The sequence below is a fragment of the Schistocerca serialis genome, chromosome 2 (assembly GCF_023864345.2).
Source record: "Schistocerca serialis cubense isolate TAMUIC-IGC-003099 chromosome 2, iqSchSeri2.2, whole genome shotgun sequence".
Lineage (NCBI taxonomy): Eukaryota > Metazoa > Arthropoda > Insecta > Orthoptera > Acrididae > Schistocerca > Schistocerca serialis.
Window position 1 is genome coordinate 422,315,962 of NC_064639.1, and position 14,076 is coordinate 422,330,037.

At 43.7% G+C, this 14,076-nt stretch overlaps 1 protein-coding gene across 4 annotated transcripts in view; it reads left to right on the top strand.

Annotated features, from left to right (window-relative positions):
• The window catches only part of LOC126457281 (sodium-dependent phosphate transporter 1), a 317,359-nt gene that overhangs the window by 130,192 nt on the left and 173,091 nt on the right, over positions 1-14,076 (top strand). For all 4 annotated transcript variants that reach the window (XM_050093447.1, XM_050093450.1, XM_050093448.1 and 1 more), the window contains exon 2: positions 5,055-5,091. The gene's annotated coding sequence lies outside the window, so the exon portion shown is untranslated. The remainder of the gene's footprint in view (positions 1-5,054; positions 5,092-14,076) is intronic.

Here is a 14,076-nt window from a genome sequence, read left to right on the forward strand (position 1 = left end):
CCTTAAAACGTTAGGGTTCTACTGCTCTGCCAAAGGAAAAATGTTACTTATTCACAACGTTTTCCCCCTCTTTCTTCCCCCTTCGTCTCGGCAGTTCGTTCCTTTTGTTAGTTAAAGATTTTCGTGATTTAGATAAGTATCTCGTCACTATGAGTTTTAGGGAAGGATGAGGAAGGAAGTCGGCCGTGCTCTTTCAGAGGAACCATCCTGGCATTTCTCTGAAGCGATTTAGGGAAATCACGGAAAACCTAAATCAGGATGGCTGGATTCGGGTTTGAACCGTCGTCCTCCCGAATGAGAGTCCGGTGTGCTAACCACTGCGCCACATCGCTCGGTTTTTGGGAAGACAGCTGCTGATTTATTTCACTATGCTGATTTGAGCTAGTAGTCTCCCTCTAAAGACCTCTCAAAGAGAAGCTAAACTTCAAAATTACTTCATTTTTGTTTTGCTGTCAGTGCTTTTATATTTACATTGTGAATTCAGAGTTCATTGCAGTCACGCAAAAATGGCAAAATTAGATCTACATCTACATGATTACTATGCAGTTCCCCAATGGTAGAGGGTTCATCGAACCACTTTCACTCTATTTCTCTACCGTTCCACTCTCTAACAGCGCTCGGAAAAAACAAACACTTAAATGTTTCCGAGTGAGCTCAGAGGTATTTTATTACAATGATCATTTGTCCCTGTGTGGGTGATCAGCAACAACATATTTTCACATTCGGAGGAAAACGCTGGAGATCTACAGCTTCATCCACATGATTACTCTGCAAGTGAATTACTCTTAAGTTACAAGGAGTACACAGGAAAACCACCACATTCGAAACTGCGGACTCGTTTTGCATACTTTCTTTGGAAGTAGTTTTACTGTAATTCTGATATTTTTTTATTTCCTTCACTATGTAGCTTCTGCATCGAAGAAACAAGTGTTTGCTAAATTAAAATCCTTTGTCTGCGAAATAGGAAATAGTCCTCTACTGATTCTGATAGAGGGCGGTGCTAAAAATGCACTGTTCCTGTAATTATTTTGCCCGGTTAATTAATTTCAAATGAAAAGTACAATTCGCTTTGCGAGGTAAGTCTAATTACGCTGCATATCGATTCGGCCAATCTCGTTTATTTATACTCGTGGCGGAACTACGGCGAATTCCCCAATGAGGGTTTGTCCGGGTGAACAGTCCTGTCAGATGTGGGAGCTGTGGAGCATTGCAACTGCCGTGTCGTGACCGGTAGCGAACCAATCCGTCCGGCCCCCGGAGGGCGCTGCCATGTACTTTGACGCTGACCTTTGACCGATCGCAGCAACGCTCCGGTGGGGCGGTCCGCTGCTACTTGGCACAACTGTCAGCTGTTTCCCCAATCACCACCCTAAGTGACACACACACACACACACACACACACACACACACACACACTCACACACTCTGTTCGCATGGAGACGATGTGCGCCGTGAGAAGCTGTGTAAACTTTAATGTTTGTCCTAGATACGAAGGGCGTTCAATAAGTAATGAAACACACATTTTTTAACTGGAGGCGGGTTGGTTTTATTCCAGTTTCGAATGTACAGTATTACTCAACATTCTTTTGGCTACAAACCCTTATTTTTCAACATAATCGCCTTTCATTGCGACAGCCTTACGCCTCTTCACTGGGAGAACCTATATGCCTGCATGGTACCAATCTACTCATAGACGTCGGAGCCAGCGTCCTGCTGTCTCGATAATATCATCCGCGTACTCCATCCTTCTTCGGCCACAGATGGAAGTCGGGAGGTGATCCTGGCTGTAGGCTGGATAAGAAAGGAAACAACGCTGCAGGAATCACAAGCTGTGTGCGGCCAGCCAGCACGCGGGAGATCGGACAGGTTTGCGCGCATTGTTCGCGAGTGGCGGACGCCTCGCTCAACGACTCACCATGCTTTTGTTCACTGCCGGGTCTCCATATATATTCTGCAAGCGCCTATGAATATCTGTATTGCTCTGGTTTTTCGCCAAAAGAAACTCGATGACAGTTATCTGCTTAGAACGCACCTCCAATGCAGACAACATTTTGAAGGCTACGTACAGTGCCACCACCTATAGGAACCTCATGAAACTACAGGGGATGAAGCAGGAATATTTCAGGATACTGTACAACCAATTCCGTAGTTTTTCAACCGAAATTGGCCAAGAAAAAGTGTTACATTATTTACTGACTGCCCTTCGTATTTATTACTTCAACCCAACCGTCGTAGATGTGTGTTCATCAGATAACAAAATTTAAAAATGCAATCAGCTGCTGCACCTGCATACCGTTTCGTCTCATTCTCGTTCTACATGTTTAGCTGATGAAAAATTACTTCAACGTTTCTTTGTTTGTGGTGGAATACTAAACATACACAGCCACAATGGAATCTTTGTGAAGTTACCTGTTGTAGAGAGTTTAACGAAGTTAAAGCCCAAATAGAAAACAAATGCAATTAAAGATAAAATGGGCTTATAGAAGCCGTAAAAACTTCAGTAATGAAACTGCTTACAGGTTATCAACTTCAGTCTTTTGCTGGCAACGGAAGGAGGGAGCAATAGTCATCGTAATATGGGCGTTTTCTGTTCCTTTTCACATTATTGACAACGATTTATCAATAAAGCGAAAACGCATCTGGTGAAAAAGTGTGGTAATTTGCAGTACGCTTAGGACGACAAAAGCGAGAAATGCTTGTTCGTAAAATATATTGAATTGCAGTACTCAGAAGGAACGAGACTGACTGTAACTTAATTTTGTAAGTCTGTGGCTTTCTCTGAAATCGTGATGTCGTCAAAAAATGGCTCTGAGCACTATGGGACTTACCATCTGTGGTCATCAGTCCCCTAGAAGTCAGAACTACTTAAACCTAACTAACCTAAGGACATCACACACATCCATGCCCGAGGCAGGATTCGAACCTGCGACCGTAGCAGTCCCGCGGTTCCGGACTGAGCGCCTAGAACCGCTAGACCATCGCGGCCGGCCGTGATGTCATCAGTGGGATGTAGCGGCAGCAGTACTGTTAATAACAGTAATTTATTTCCATCCCGAGCGCGGCCGGTTTGTCCTATCCGCACACTGTTCCCTCGTTTTTAGATCCGATGACAGTGCGTAAAGGCATCGAAACCTGTCACACATGTTAATAGAAATACTTTGCGGTAGAAGCAGAAATAAATTATTTTTCTTCCGTTTTAGGGTGGACTAGTGGAAACAAGAAAAAAATTGAAGCAGTAGAAATGTGACTCTGGGGACGAGCCACAAAAAGTCTTAGTCTGAAAGAAAATCTGATGAGCAGACACTAAGAGATTAGAGAGATAAACTAAATTTATTGGACACCATGTTCGACAAAACAATTCCATAAAAAATATTTGGTGGAAAAATACTGGCGAAAAAACATTACAAAGTATTATCAGTGAAATGAACTGCAGCAACTGCAGCCAGATGACGGAGATGGCTAGGGATAGAGAAGGCTGGGTACATAAACACGGCGTTGCTTCCAGTGTCTGATGATTATGATAAAGACGTAGAGAATTTAGATATGCGTTACAGTGAAAAAAGAACTTGTCCGACAGCGCAAACGAAAATCAGAAGAAGACAGCTGAGTATAGGACAGGAAACAAATGTAGACGTCTGTCAAGTGGACGAAGGCCGTTGGGCGCCCAAGGATAATACGCATTGACCATTTTCGACAAGAGGTGCAAATCATAACAAGCTGCACAGTCTACAAAAGAAAGAAAGTCACATCCATTATACGTCTTTCGGCGGAACTGATTGACTCACTTGTGCCATTGGAGACACATGCAAACCGTTTCACTACAGCATGCACGGTATAAAAAGAACAGTAAATACAATCGAGAAGTTCATTCGCCTTCATAGTAATCGCAGTTGACCAAAGCATACTTCATTGTAAAGCAACTGGAAATTTGTAGGAAACGCTCCTTCGGGAATAATTTGCTGCGATGATGATGTGTGTCATTGGAAGTCCATTGTATGTGGTGCAGACAACTGTTAACAGAGACTGTCATAGTTGCCTGTCCTATGGCGATTCGAACTAGTAGCGCCAAGTCCCCTCCGTAGTGACGACAATTACCGCAAGAAGTGGGTATGGGTCACAAGGTCGATGAAATCGGCAACACTTCGCACCCTCTTTGCCTTGATCTAGTCAGTCAATTTCCAGTGGAATACACTGAGAAAGATGTTAACACTGTTCTAGCTAATATCTTTACACTGTGTTTCAAAGTCTTTGCATGAAACATCTAGAGGTGATACATCACGTCATGGGGAAAAAATTGTCACACAACGTTCGCTGACGTTTCATGGCTACGCTAGGCGTCCCTGTTAGATATCGAATAACTGTCCGATTTGACACACACTTAGTAACCCATACGGCTATTTCAACAAGCATGCAACAGGTGGTGATATGGCTGCATATATTACGTGTTTTTATTATCCTATGCACCTGGAAACTTGCGCCATGTGTTGCTTCAAATAATGCTGAGTAGAACAGTGCATAGTAGTAGAACTGGCCTCCAGAAAAATATTTCGAGTTATAAGCGATGGCATAAACAATAATGAAAACTCTCTTCTTGTCAGCCGCGCGGGATTAGCCGAGCGGTCTCAGGCGCTGCAGTCATGGACTGTGCGGCTGCTCCCGGCGGAGGTTCGAGTCCTCCCTCGGGCATGGGTGTGTGTGTTTGTCTTTAGGATAATTTAGGTTAAGTAGTGTGTAAGCTTAGGGACTGATGACCTTAGCAGTTAAGTCCCATAAGATTTCACACACATTTGAACACATTTTCTCTTCTTGTCAGAAAAGCGATGAGGAAGTTCCTGCATCTGAATTGCATGTACCTGCTACTTTAGAGGTTGCCAAACGAAGCTTTATTTACACCTTACAAGGATTTGCATGTTAGTGCTTGACACAAAAGCAAATTACACATAAAGCACATCGCTTGCAGTACGCATGTCGATAACATGTTGCAACTGGCGACTAAAGCAGCTTTGCTCCTTGAAGTAGTACAATATTTGATTCTTTTTTTCCATTGTTTACAGGTTCGACACTCATTGGTGCCATCCGCTCCTTTTCAAGGTGAGTACTTGGATCTGTGTTTTGCGTATCTCTCAAGGCCGTGTCGTTCTGAAATATTTCGAGGAGACACTGCTTCTCGTGAATCATTGTGACGGACATTGGTCTTGAAGTAGGAATCGCTTCTGTGACTTGGAGCTTCTGTGAAATCTTGTATTTGTGATTAGCATCCGAGAGTACAGTTCATGCGAGAATAGCTTCTGCACGTATCTACGAATTATTTTTGCCACGATGTAAAACGCTTTCCATCTCTCCGCTCAGTACTCGTAGCAGTAGTGGTGGTGCTGGTGGTGATACGAAAATTAAAAAAAAAAATCAAACAGAAGAATCCGATCGAGCTGAAAAACAAGAGAAATGCAGAATATAAGTTCTGAGAAATTTTTCACCTTCCAGACTTAGTGATCTATTTTCATGGGGTTTCCTTACGTCGTTGCGGTTGGTCAGACTGTCCCAAAGGCAAACTGTTTCATTCTAAACTGCGCAAATTACCTGCATTCGACGTATTAAAGACTCTCTAGTTCCACGAACTATTCCATGACGAATAAAGCATGACGAATAATATATGCTACTATGATTAATTTCACTTCCGTTTAATGCGAAGAAAACAGCCGATTGCTAACGGTATGAACTGTGATAAGAGTTAGGAAATTCACCCGTACACGTAAAATTTCAAGACGAGTAAGACAGTGAATATAAAACACTTATCTCGAGGACAGTGACTATAATAAACGGACAGTGCAGTTGCTTCGTGTCTAATGACCTCTGTGTGGACAGGCTAGTATAAACCAGAAACGGTCATCAATTAGCCGTAGGCTAGCACATGTGCTGGCAATTTGGGTAGCTTGTAAAGAGTTAAAGGGAAGCAATAAGGCTATTGCTGTGGTTATGACGCAAGTGCTGCTTGACGTGGAGTGCGAACGCGGATGTCCATAAACAGGCGTTTTGATGGTGGCCGCTTCGTGGAGTTTGGAGGAGGCTCTTTGCACACCTTCTCGCAATACACATTCGCTTATCACATCGCTACGTTGCTTGGCAGACGAGGAATTACCATATTACGTTTCATTACCACTCTAAGGTTAGGCGTGTGCACCGTGTTATACCCAGTATGCAACCAGCCTGCGCAGCCGAAGTGAAAAGAAGAAGAAAAAAAAAAGGTCGCTAAGGCACGTCTGTGAGTTGGCGCTCGATTTCGAGGTAGCCGGTTCGAATTCTGGTGGTGGTAATAATTTTCACCGCTAATATTTGGCCCATAGTGGAAAAACATGTGTTGGCGTAATGTTCCAGATAAGCAGACTTAGCACCGATGCCCTGGATTAAATTCCAATCCTCTCAGCAATGCTGCGTGGAGTTGTTCCTTCTGTCATTATCAGACAACAGAAATGTCACAACAGTGTCCACGATCGTTTACACTGACCAGACACAGGGTGTCCAGAGGAGGAGCCCTTGGTTTCAGAGTTAAATATCTCGAAAAATAAGATGACTAAACGTGTGCAACAAACGGTATGTTTATTTTGAAACTTATAAGAATTTTATACAGAAGTTATACACAAGTTTCGAAATACTTCGAAAAGCTAACAGATGGCGCTGTAGGCTACGCAGGTACTACAGTACCAGCGTGCATATTACTCGTCTTTTGCGAGCAGCCTTTGCAGTCACGTCACAATCTTTTCGACTGTTCATCTGTTGTAGTTAGGAAGTGGTGCAAATGAACTATGAAATTTGTCATCACATCCTGTAGTGCCTCAACGGAAGTGGATACAGATGGCACACAGAACGCAGATTCAAGGTCGTCCAGCATGGTGTGATGGTTCCGGTAGGCAGTGCCTTTCAACGTGCCCCACAGTAAGCTGTCGCAAGGAGTCAGTCGGGCGAATATGGTGGCCAATCCATTTCTGCGCCAGTAAATTAGCAATAATCCAACGCCGCGACTCTGTTCCCGAAGTATTCATCAAGAAAGCGAAAAATTAGTTGCAGTGCAATGTATTCCGGCCGTATCTTGCTTGAACTATTGGGTGCGTGGTTGGTCCTCCAACGCTAGCTGCGTTGCGACAAGTAGTTCAAAAATTGAAACGTAACGTTTACTAGCGATAATTCGTCGCGTGAAAAAGGGGCGGTAAATAAAATGTAAATGTCGTGTGAGTAGGGTCTCCCGTCGGATAGATCGTTCGCCGGGTGCAAGTTTTTAGATTTGAAGCCACTTCGGCGACTTGCGCGTCGATGAGGATGAAATGATGATGTTTAGGACAACACAACAGCCAGTCTCTGAGCGGAGAAAATCTCCGACCCAGTCGGGAATGGAACCCGGGCCCTTAGGAGTGACATTCTGCCGTATTGTTCGTTGCGTTTGGTCTGGGCGGACGTCACAGGACATCCGTTCAAGTTGATCGTTGACTCCTTTACTCAGTTTTTTTTATTACAGAGGGCGAGCAGCCCTCTGACCGAACACGCTGAGCTACCGTGCCGGCTGACCACTCAGCTACCGGGGGCCGATTGGGGCACTAATGTCTGTGCTGTATACTACAGCCCTAACAGTAACTTGGTTTCGCTATACACAATTAGGGATTTCTGGAACCCTAAAATCGCCAGTTTCGTTTATTCACGACTCCTTTCAGGTGGAAGGGTGCTTCATATGTGAACCAGATGCAGTCAACATCAAATCCTTCAGTATGACTCATTATAGAAATCTGGTTCGCAAAGTCAGCCCTCTGTCGCACAACTCGTACAGACGGCATTAGTGTGAAGGCTCTGTCTCGGTACTTTCTGCGTGCTGGAACCCTTCAAACCAGCCTCTGCTGCAATTCTTCGGACAGGATTTCCAGCCCGTCAAAAACTGAACAAAAACAAAGTATGAAAACAGGAAGAAGGTGTACTGGACTGTGGAAAAAAAAAGAAAAATAAACGGTGAACAGTCCGTAAACAAGAAGTGTAATATAGAGCAGCCGGGAAGAAAGACAGCCGGCACGGTAGCTCAGCGTGTTCGGCCAGAGGGTCAGTTGCCCTCTGTATAAAAAACTTGAGTCAATGGATCAACAACGAACTTAATGGATGTCTTACGACGTCCGCACCGAGCAGATGCAACGAACAAAAACGAACAAAATGAGATTTTTTTTTAAAAAAAAGAGGGCTAGCTGCCTTCTGTAATAAAAAAACTGAGTTAATGGATCAACGACGAACTGAAACGGGTGTCTTGCGACGTCCGCAACGAGCAGATAGCCCAATCGAAAATGAGTTTCTTTTTTTTAAAAAAAGTGGATAAATTGTCTTCAAATCTCCCTCGTGCCATTTTTTTTCTCTGTTCGCTGTATTCAAATTTGTGTCTGCAACAGCGAGGTGTCAAGTAGGGACCTATAATGACAGCAGATTCTGCACAACTACTCTATTAGCAGCCGAAGGGAAGTGGCTTTCGAATGGGAACCACAAACGTTTGATGAGTAGGCGGCAAGTCAACAGAATCCTCCACCGGAAAACACGTCTGGCGTGTCATGCACGGCATTAGTGACAGTGCGTGTGCCATATGATAGGTATCTCGTATCGACGCACCTAATATATATGATGGTAAGTGACTGAGATATTCCTCCTTGCCTGATATAGGTGTTCGTATGTGATCACTTCCAAGGAAATGCGAAAACATAATAGATTGTCACAGAAGTGCAACAAATGAACGCAACAGTTCCACAATCACAAACGTTTGTGTGTGCTCTGTCAAAACATATGTTTATAACGTTATATAAGTGCGTTCCGTTTTGGAAGTCTTGACTCTTGAATTCCTTTATTGTAACATAGTTCACACCCGTTTATTTGTTGTTTTTCATTTCTGTGAGACGTCTATACGATATCTCGCCTGCCGTCACTATTCATCGCATTTACTTGCGACGGTAACGTATTCTTACCATATGACACATTAGTTTATATTATGACAACCGCCTAGAGAACAACCATTTCAATGACCGGACGGACAGTTCATAATGTTATGGGCAAAAAATAAAATAAATTCACAAGCGAGTTTTGAACACGGCTCGCCGCCCAACACTATGACTACTTGCCCACGACGCCGTTCCTTCAGGCTGCTCTTTATTGCATTTCTTTTTCTGGGATCGTTCGTTGTTTCTATTTTGGCCCCCCTCTTTTTTTTCAGTACATATTCTTCCTGTTTTCATGCTTGATCTGTGTTCAGTTTTTGACGGACTGTCGCTGGGCCATCTTACCACTAAATCTGAGGGGCGTGCGATGGGGAGTTCCCCTTACCAGTAATTTTAGAAATCGCGACGACATTTTCTCATAGTTTGCTGGGGCCAAGATTCCCCGCTAGATTATCGGCCACACTGCCTTTCCGTTGGAATTTGACGAAGAGCTTGTGAATGGTTTTCACATCGGGACCTTTTGGATCATTAAACAGTGTTCAAAAACTGAGCCTTGTTACAGTCGTACAGTGTTCTGGTATTTCGTTCTAGAAATTCCCGTTATGCAATGGAATATACGATGTCAACCTCCTCCGCCTGTACGCTAGCTTTCTTTCACGTTTAAACCGTGGAACTGATGGCTGTCAGCTGCGGCACAATATTAGGCACTAGACTGTACTGCGATCACAATTCCATCTGTTAGCAGCTTTTCTATTTCGAAACTTCTGTATAAAATGAAACAGCTTTCGCAATAAACATACAGTTTGCTGCACTTTTCTATCGATTTTAGTTTTAATGTATTTAATTTATATTGAATGTATAATATTTATATAATTTATATCGAATGTAATTTTATATTGAAATCGGGTACTCCTTCGCTGAACACTACTTCCACACTTCCAGTAGGAGAGCTGCGACCGTGCGCAAAGGAAGAGAAACTTTTCTTATTGTTAATAGGCGGTTGTTTCCCAGCCTACCATACCATACGACGTTTTTTTTCCCTGCTGAATATGAAGTGAATAGTTGAACAGTTTCTTAGAGGCAAGAGCTGAAAAATTATTTCTGTACTTAATTCCCGTAGCTGTGAGCAGTTACTAAACCTGGACTATCAAATACGTATTTTTGAAGGCATGTTCTGTCCCACTCATGTGTTGATACCACGCTGAGATAAGCCTCGTCGAACTAGAGGGTGGCTGAATATTATCTACCTAAGTATTCTTGATTCATACAGCGTATGCGTAAAGTTTCCGCTTCTGGATTGTGTCTTAATAATCGGGCTGAAGATAATGATGAATATATGCGTAGAATGCAAAACTGTTCCTCACATACCGAGGACATCGCATCATATTTTTTAAAAGTTTTTGCATTGCTCTTCTTTCCCACAGTTCAGAAGTTGGTTCCAGTCCATTTGGTCTCTCATTTTTTTTTCCCCTATTAAGAAAAGATATACTTTAGTGTTCATAGAATCAAAATGGCAAAGGACTTGATAAGTGCCCATTTACGTGGAAAAGCAACTATTGGACTGAGTCTCCTAGCAACACTGCATGTCGCCGTACAACAGACATAGACATTGCTTCGTGCTTACACCAAGGGTGTATTACAGGACCGTTACTGTTTAAAATATATCTAAATGAACTATCAGGTGATGTTGGAAGCTCCATGAGGATATTGACGGATGGTACTATCGTACAAAGAACAGCTGCAACTCTAGAAAATTCCAGAAAGACCTGCAGAGGATCGATGCTTGATGCAGGCATTTGCAGTTCACCCACAACATAAACAAATGTAACGTATTACACATACGAGGGTTGAGACTGGAATAGTTGCAACTGTTTATTCACAACCGATACAAAAGAGTTACATGTTTGCACCTGTCACTGCCCCTCGAAGTAGTCACCAGCGTTGTGTAGAAGCCGTTGCCAGCGATGTGGAAGGCGTAGTATACCATTAGCAGAGCCTGTTCTGTTGGTGGTGCGAATGGAGCGGTCTGCTGCCTGTCGAATCTTTGGAACAGTTCCTGAAGCGAATGCCAGGAAGTGGTTTCTTCATCTTCGGAATCAAATCAAAGTAACAGGTGCGAACATGTAACTCTTTTGTATCGGTTGTGAGTAAATAGTTGCCACTATTTAAGTTCCAACCCTGGTTTATAGACGGAAATCACACTTATTGTGTGATTAGACAATTGCAGAACAAACAGTGGAAGCAGTCACGTTCGTTAAATATTTCGAGGTATATGTATGGAGCGATTTCAAGCGGTACGACCAAATAAACCTATTCCCTAAATCGCTGCAGGCAAATGCCGGGATGGTATCTTTGAAAGGGCACGGTCGACTTCCTTCCCCGTCCTTCCCTAATCCGACGAGACCGATGACCTCGCTGCCTGGTCTCCTCCCCCAAACAACCCAACCAACCCAGATAAACGTAATTGTAGAAAAGGCAGATGCCAGACTGTGATTCATTGGAAGAATGTTCAGGAGGTGTTGAGTATTCACGAAGGGAGGTAGCTTACAAAACCCTCGGTCCACTGTAAATTCAGTATTACTTGTTAATCGGGGTCACTTAACGGATAGGTTTGACAGAGAAAATAGAGAATCCAAAGAAGAGACGCACTTCTCGTCACAGATTCGTTTTGCAATTGTGAACGCATTACGGAGATGCTCATCCAATTCAAGTGGCGGACGCTAGAAGACGTGTTGTGCATCACATTGTGGTTTAATGTCAAAGTTAGAACTACATAAGTTCTGGAAAGAGTCAACCAGTACAGGGTGTTTCCGTAAGAGTGTGCAAAACTTTAACATGACATCCAGGATACTCCACTGAACAATTTGGGGTAGTGAACCTGGGGTCAGAGAAACCAGCTTACGGAGATAATAGGAATAAAAACAGGTTACTGTGTGTTTTTTTTGCTTGCATTAGTTACAGTAGTTACAGTAACTGCAACTATCCTCATTGACACAATGAACGTACCATTCCTATCGCATCTTACAAAATGTGCTGAAGCTGACGGCCATCAACCTCAGTGCAGGCATGACATCGGCGAACAAGATTCTGACGCACCCTGACAAATATCCCTGGTATGTTTCGAATCCCGTCACTGGCAGTTACAATTCTGGCAACTAATTCCATACCTCCATCCACTGGGGTCTCATACACAAGTGACTTTAGGTATCCCCATAGGAAATAACAAAGGTTATTCAGGTCAGGTGACCTCACAGGCTATGGGATAAGACCTCCCGTTCCAAACCAGCGACCAGGAAATACGGCATTGAGATGGTTGCGGACAGCCACACTAAAGTGAGGCGGTGCAGCGTCATGTTTTATCTACATTCTCTCACGAACAGCCAAGGATGCGTTCTCCAACAACTCAGGTAGTGAACGACAAGTACAGGTGGCCATTCAGATGGCCTACAGCATCATGACTTCCTGGTAATCAGGCTCGTCCTCCTTGTTTCCTTGTACGAAATAATGAACATGAAAGTAAACAGCACAGTACGTGTAAACTTGTACACGTGTTCGTTGTAATTAAGCTGGGAAATATGCTGGACAAAGTTTACTTAAGGTGGCTTCTCCGACCCCAGGTTCCGTTCCTTAAATTGTTCAGTGGAGCATTCTCGATGCCCTGTTACATTTTTGCACGCTCTTACGGAAACACATCTACATCTACATTTATACTCCGCAAGCCACCCAACGGTGTGTGGCGGAAGGCACTTTACGTGCCACTGTCATTACCTCCCTTTCCTGTTCCAGTCGTGTATGGTTCGCGGGAAGAACGACTGCCGGAAAGCCTCCGTGCGCGCTCGAATCTCTCTAATTTTACCTCCGTGATCTGCTCGGGAGGTATAAGTAGGGGGAAGCAATATATTCGATACATCCAGAAACGCACCCTCTCGAAACCTGGACAGAAAGCTACACCGCGATGCAGAGCGCCTCTCTTGCAGAGTCTGCCACTTGAGTTTGCTAAACGTCTCCGTAACGCTATCACGCTTACCAAATAACCCTGTGACGAAACGCGCCGCTCTTCTTTGGATCTTCTCTATCTCCTCTGTCAACCCGACCTGGTATGGATCCCACACTAACGCGCAATACTCAAGGATAGGTCGAACGAGAGTTTTGTAAGCCACCTCCTTTGTTGATGGACTACATTTTATAAGGACTCTACCAATGAATCTCAACCTGGCACCCGCCTTACCAGCAATTAATTTTATATGATCATTCCACTTCAAATCGTTCTGTACGCATACTCCCAGATATTTTACAGAAGTAACTGCTACCAGTGTTTGTTCCGCTATCATATAATCATACAATAAAGAATCTTTCTTTCTATGTATTCGCAACACTTTACATTTGTCTATGTTGAGGGGGAGATACCCGTAGTCTAGGGGTAGCGTCTTTGATTCATAATAAATATGTCTTCGGTCCCGGGTTCGATCCCCGCCACTGCCTAAATTTTGATAATCAGCATTGGCGGCCGAAGACTTCCGGCATAAGAAGTCAGCCCCTAAAGGCGGAAGAATCAGCAATGATCAACGACATGAGGATGCAGAAGGCAATGGAAACCACTGCATTAAAGACACGTAACGTGTATCCACAGGACATGTGGCCTGTATTTGAAGAAGTGTCATGATGATCTCTCCATTGGCAAAAGATTCCGGAATAGTCCCCCATTCGGATCTCCGGGAGGGGACTGCCAAGGGGGAGGTTACCATGAGAAAAAGATTGAATAATCAACGAAAGGATAACGTTCTACGAGTCGGGGCGTGGAATGTCAGAAACTTGAACGTGGTAGGGAAACTAGAAAATCTGAAAAGGGAAATGCAAAGGCTCAAACTAGATATAGTAGGGGTCAGTGAAGTGAAGTGGAAGGAAGACAAGGATTTCTGGTCAGATGAGTATCGGGTAATATGAACAGCAGCAGAAAATGGTATAACAGGTGTAGGATTCGTTATGAATAGGAATGTAGGGCAGAGGGTGTGTTACTGTGAACAGTTCAGTGACCGGGTTGTTCTAATCAGAATCGACAGCAGACCAACACCGACAACGATAGTTCAGGAATACATGCCGACGTCGCAAGCTGAAGATGAACAGACAG